Consider the following 6,659-nt stretch of genomic DNA (forward strand, 5'->3'; position numbering starts at 1 on the left):
TCACCATGAGAGTGGATATGGTTCTGGGCATCTCCAAGGACCCACGTGGATCAGGGGGCTGTAATCACTGCCACTGCCAGCCATAAGAGTAGGAGCCTCAAATAACAGGAACATGAATGGATCCACGAGAGGGGGAAAGGGTGAGTGCGTAGTAAGTGTACTAGAAATGCCAGGAGAATATCAATAAATATTGATAAAGAATAGAACACTGATCAAGTGGCACTGGAACACCTTCCTCTTGTTCACCCACCTTTGCTTTCTGCAACATGGTGCAACAACAGGTCAAGGTTCACCAAAGCCGAGGCAGCAACCAGGGCATGTGGTTCCTGCTCATTTTAATTTATTTTATTCTCTGCATGGTTTTCTCAGCGCTCACTGCCAAAAATATAATTTCTTCACTTTCCTGGACAGATGCCTTAAAGATCCCTCTGTTCCATTTTTAGAATTGTTTCTGAGGCTTTATTTAAATGTGGCCACCTCACCAAGCAATTTCTGATTCCATGTGGGTTTTTTCCTGTATGAGTGTTACCACCAGTGGTAACACAAACTGCTTTTTTACCTCTCATTTTTCATCACTGACACTGCAAACTGGCATGGCTTTTTTGCTGCATTTTGTGTTGAGGAACTCTGCAGAAATATTGTCTCCATACAGAAACGAAATCAGAATCATATGTATATATAATGACAATTAATATCCTCAAGCCTTTAAGTAGTAGTCAGAACATCTACATCCACAGGAGCGTTTTGAAAGTCTAGGCACTCTTTTCTAAATAATAAATTCATTCACTTGTGTTTGGTTTTTAAAAAATCCTTCCATTCAGGATGATTGGCTGTTTACAGAGTTCTGAGTTGTGCTGGAGAATGAGCCTGTGCTACATGGACTTGGTTATGTCATCCATTCAGGAAAGATGCTGTCCAATGCACTAAATTCCCATCTAATAATAGCACAATAAATAGGAACAGCTTGCTCAGCAGCATCAGGTGGAGTCAAAGATAATTGTTTTATGCTTCATAAACAATTTAGGCTTGTTGTTTATCAGTGAAATATTTATTTAGTCCCTACTACACCCAGTGGTATTCTCTCTGAGTGTAAGGTCTGAAACAAGGCTGGTTATGAAAATATTATTTCTTCTTTATAACTTCAGTTTAACATGGAATTCAAGGTAGACCTGCTTCCAGGGGATCCACATCCCAATAAGGACCTGGTGCAGAGTTTTTTTTCCAGTGGGAATCGTTGCATTCCCCAAGCAGAAATATACCCTTGCAGATCTAGTGCAAAATATTCCTTGCACATAGGTAAAATATCCAGCAATACAGCACGCAACACTGAGGATGAAATCCTAAGTTACAAGGGCCAGGAGTTTACCTGAGTGGGGTTTCCTCCCTTATTGTCAAAAGGCATGCAAATACTTGAGGTTGTAGCTGTGTTTTTGTACCCACATTTCTGATCCTTCAAAAACTTGTCCATGAAAAAGGGAGACAGGCTGGTTTTGAAGTGCCAGGTACCTACCCACAACGCTCTATTTCCTTGCTTGTTGGTAGATGTAACTTATTTAAACCTGGTAATCCTCATTCAAAGTTCAAGTCCATAATCTTGAGCCCAGATCTCTGCTGGCTCCGTGGCGCCTCTCCAGACATCTGTTCCTGGTGTGGGCACCAATCCCTGCACCTGGTGCCCTGTGGCTTCACCATGTCCACACTGATGCCCAACAAACCCTTCAGTCAGAGCTGTGCAGTGGGGAAAGCTGGAGGAGTTCAGGAGCTTCAGCACCTCTGAATAGCAGCCAGAGCTCCGTGAAATTCATCTGCTACAGAGGTGGGGAGCACAGACATGAAACTCTGCAAGCTGTGAATTGAGAAAGCTGTCACAGAAATGAAAGTACCCCAGGAAGGGATAAAGTGAGAAAGATGCATTTCTTCCTCTTTGTGCATCTTGCAGAACAGGAGCAACTGTCTTCTTGCTGAGGCAATTAAGGAAAGAGCAGAAATAAACAGGAGCAGGACATAAGGAAAACCAAAGGCAGGCAAAAGCACTGTGTTTATCTGCAGAAAATTCAAAAGGCCTCAGGAGGATGCCACTGTTTTATCATCTTGTTTTGTTGCAAGTACATTTTGGAGGAAGAAAGTTATGTAATGACATCTTCCTTTAGATCAGTGACAATGTAAAAGCCAGACAGAAGATTCATCTCTGATGTCATACCTTGATCAGCCCATTTGATTTTATAAGATCAAGCCAAGCACATTTTCTCTACCCACAGAGCTTGCTTTCAGTATGTAAGCTGAATTTGGGTTAAAATACTGCCAGTTCTTGATGGGTAAACAATAAACCCTCCCTGTGAGAAACCACAAGAGGTGTGTTTAGGGAGCAGGGGGAGCATATCCTGAACATGGTACCGAGTCCCTGCACACACTGCTGGGTTGACAGAGGGAGATAAGACCAGGTCTTGACTCTTCTACCACCACAGACAACTGAAGCAGAGGCTTTTCCTGTCCACTGCAAGCCCTGCTGTGGCAGGAAGAGTGATGCAGAGACAGAGACACATGCTGGGGGGGACAGATCAAAGCACAGGGGTCAACATTCAGCCCAGTCCTAGACTAAGCATTTTGGCTGCTGGGTACCACCAGCCTTCACCTCTTAAGGGTGGCCCTCCAGCTGTTCAGCCACCCTTCTTTTATTTCTCCTGCAAGTACATTCACCCAGGAGAAAAAAATCCTGTCAAAAAATCTGTTATATAAAGGGACCATTGACACTTCTGCCTGTGCCTCATTCCAAAAATCTTCCTGGTTTTAACACTGCAAGGCCAGCAGGTCTCACACAGCTGTTGGGAGCTAAATGGTTTTTTTTTCCAGCACAAAACTTCAGCCTGTAAGGTACAAAACCAACCAGGAGTTGTTACTATTTTACTGTTTCTATTTGGAGGGTCCAATTTGAGGATGTTAACACCATTCAAATGGGAATTTGTGTCATATGTAGCTTTAATTTGCAAAGTCAGAGCACCACATTTTAAACCAAGAGTAGCTGGAAATGCAGTTTGATGCCTGAAGTGCTTGTGGTGGCTGCTGCAGTTTAATTAGTTAAACACTAAAAAGGGCTGTGCTGCTTGTATTTAATTTGGCTGTGGACCGAAGAACACTCTTGAAACCCACTCTCTTACAGTAACACTACTTCTTTTTCTGCAGGAGCCAGCACTACAAAACAATTGGAGGATGGCATAATAGAGGCCATATGTGCAGGCAATCACAGAGGATAAGGGGGAACACCTGTTTTTCCATCAATTACAGCCCGGGAGCTCGCGGGGCATATTTATTCTGGGGGCATTGCATTTGCTTGGGTAATAGCCCATGACACATTTCCAGTTTTACAGCAGACAAGCCCTGGGAAGGAGCTAATCATGTCTGTACAAATGAAGCACAAACATGCCCTCCTGGCTGTACACGTGGTTAAACAGGGGCCCAAATGACACCAGGAGCCACCCGGGGCCGGCAGGAAGCAGTTGGGGAACAGCCGCCCGTGCGTGGCCACCTGGATGGTTCTGTTTGCTGAAGCCAACCCAAGCAAAAAGCCCTGGGAAAAGGCATAGGTGGGACTGTAGGAGAGGTGGATGCCCTCAGGGAAATGGTAATAATCTCCCTGTTTGGTAAGGACAAAGTTCGACTCAAGTGTTTTACTGATGGCAATAGAAAGAGGTATTATTGGGGTTTGTATTTTGGTGGGGGTTTTTTTTGTTGGTTTTTTTTTTTAATCCTGATAGAAGTGAACAATGAAAGGAAATATTTTAAGGAAACATTGTACCTGCAAAACCTGACATTTTAAATTTCTTCATACCTGTGTTACACTAGTAATAATATTTTATTTATGATAATAATTTTATTGTACTTGCTTCCAAGCTCTTCAATAAATCCCTATAGAGGGTTGAATATATTCATAAAACTGTTCTTGATTTTTTTTAATAACAGCGTAATTAATACTTAGCCTTGTTGAAAACATTTCTGAGAATTCAAAATTACTGTTTTAGTTACATGTTTATTTTTTAAGGGGGTGGTTTTGTATGAGTATTTTTAGAAGACTAAGTACATTGATTAATTATTTTAAATGGCTCTTATGCTGTGTTCTTCCTCCTCATGTTCCATTTCAAGTAGGATGAAACAGAAAGGACCGGAAAGAACAAAGAGCATGAATACATGAGAGAAGAGAAAAAATACATGGAAAAACAGATTAAACCCCATTCAGAGCTATATAAAAACCTACATTTAAAAAATATCTTGTCCTTTTCTCTCTCTTTTTTTTTTTTTTTTAAGTAATGAGTGGGTAAAAAAAATAACCATATAAGATGATTCTAGGTTAAAATTTCAGGAAAGCTTTCTTGTTGAGCAAAGGGTAGTCTTGCTGATGAAAACTGGGAGAAACTAAATTGCCAGTGCTCCTTACCAAAGCCAATACTGGGTCTATAATATACACAGAGAAGAGAAAAGAATCACAGAACAGGATGACCAACTTTGGAAAAGACCCTCAAGTCCAGCCCGGCCCTGCCAAGCCCATCACTCAGCTGCATCCCTAAACTTGCTTAAAATTGGTCTAATTTTTTCATAGAGCATAAAATCCCTCTCCTCATCATTTCACTGCTTAAAGGACTCAACTTTGGTTTGTATAATCCCAACGAGAAGTCTAACCATCTTTATACGGAAATTAAAACACCCCAATGTTGGTTTGGTCAATACAGCATCAGGCTGCAGATAAGCCCGGCCTATGGCTGGGTTTTGCTGCTCCTTGGGGCAGTATCTCAAATGTCTGTGCTACACAACCTGCCCTGCTGGGTGGCATTTGGCCACACATCGTGATTTTGGGTGGTTTTTGATGCTTTTGGGTGCTCCCAAGGGCTGCCTGTTTGCCATGATTTAATAACTCAGGTGCTGCTTTCCATCAAATTATTGCAATCTAGCTTCAAAGGTGCAGGGGTTTGGCCTACTGAAGTACCAGTGACAGCTGGAAAACATTTCTTTAAATATTCTTTCTGTCCAGGTTCAGCCATGATAAAGCAATGGTATTTCAAAGTAAAACACTCAGCCCCGTCCAAAGCTACCAACACACAAAACCAGTCCTTCTGTTTGTGTGCCATGCCTGGGGTTGGAAGCTTTTTTACCAGGGCTGTGGCAGCCAAAGCAAACACAATTTTTTTGGGTGGGGCAGGCGTTTTAGAAAATGCTTCAAAGACACAGCAGCAAATTCAGAGGTTTCCCGCAGCGCCTGGTCATGCACCCCTCCATCCAACTCTGTCCCACAGAAGGTTCATCCAGGACCTCCAGGTTCCCTGGGTCTCCACTGTCTCCTCAACAGAGACTTTTCCTGGACCCAGAAAGGAATGCCAAGCATGTTTCTCTTGTACCATGTACACACTCACCCCATTAAAGATGCCTGGATCTTGCTGTGCTGGCCCCTGCATCTGTTCTACTGCTGCATCCTTTCCCCAGGGGGTTTCCTAGAGGAGTTTTCAAAAGCCTTCTGCACCACAGGAAATATAAGCCCAAAATTACAAAAAAAAAAAAAAAAAAACAAAACCAAAAAAAAACCCCTAAGGTGTCGCCCTAAATAAAAAGAGTATTAAGTGCTGGTGGTACAAAGATATTAAACGCCTTCATATGTGTGGTGGGATGGCCAGAGCTGCCTGCCAGGCCTCCACCCTGCTGCTGTCTCCCTCATCCTTCTCCAAAGGGTTGTGGGAAAGAAATAAGCGACAGCAGCAGCTCATGGGTTGAGATAAGGACAGGGAAATCACTACTTGCCAATTACTGTTGCAGGCTAAACAGATATGACTTGGGGGAAATTAATTTCATTTAACTAATTCAATTTAATTGGCAATAATTTATTACTGCTTGAAAATAAGGGTAGGATGGTGAGAAGCAGAGATAAGGAGGAAAACCTGCGCTTCCCACTTCGTGGGCTGAAATAAGTGATCCTGTGACTGAGTGTCCTGCGCCACAGCAAATGGAGCTGCCCTGGCCCTGCTGATCTCAGGGAGACTCCTAAAACCAAGAGGTCTTCTGGGAAGTCTCCTCACCACTCTGTTGGGACTTGGCTGTGTCTTTCCCAGCATTCAGCACCATTAGAGGGGCATGGCTGAGGCAGGGAACCATGCCATCAAGAAGTACAGAAGAAGGGACACCTTCTGAGCAGCTGTCTTCCCCTGCAATTTTTGCTTGGCCTTCCAGTGTAGAGGTGGTTTCACCACCTCACTTTCTCATGCCCTCCTCCTGGGCGACAGGAAGAACAAGAGGATGACACCTGGATCTGCTTTTTCCCTCCAGTTAGGAAGAGGAAGGACCTGGTCAGGGATTTAAGATAAAGATAAGCAATTGGGAGAGTTAGTGAACCAAACTTGGACTGGGAACAGCCAGAAGAGTGGAATAATTGTGGGGAATATTTTATTGTTGCAAGGTGGTGAGGGGCCAAGCACTGGAGTTTTATTGTGTTTGTAAATTGGCCCTTTCTGTTGGTGTTGTGATGGCCACACTTTAGTTCTGGTGTGGGTGTGGGGAATGTTTTGGCGCAGGGAGAGGCGCCTGTGAAGGGGCTCATTCTCAGCCAGGAGCTGATGGAGAGGACCCACGCTGGCATGGGCTTATCTGAGGGGCTGCAGCCCAGGCAGGGGCTGTGCTGGAGC

The sequence above is a fragment of the Fringilla coelebs genome (genome assembly GCF_963513975.1).
Source record: "Fringilla coelebs genome assembly, chromosome: Z".
Taxonomy (NCBI): domain Eukaryota; kingdom Metazoa; phylum Chordata; class Aves; order Passeriformes; family Fringillidae; genus Fringilla; species Fringilla coelebs.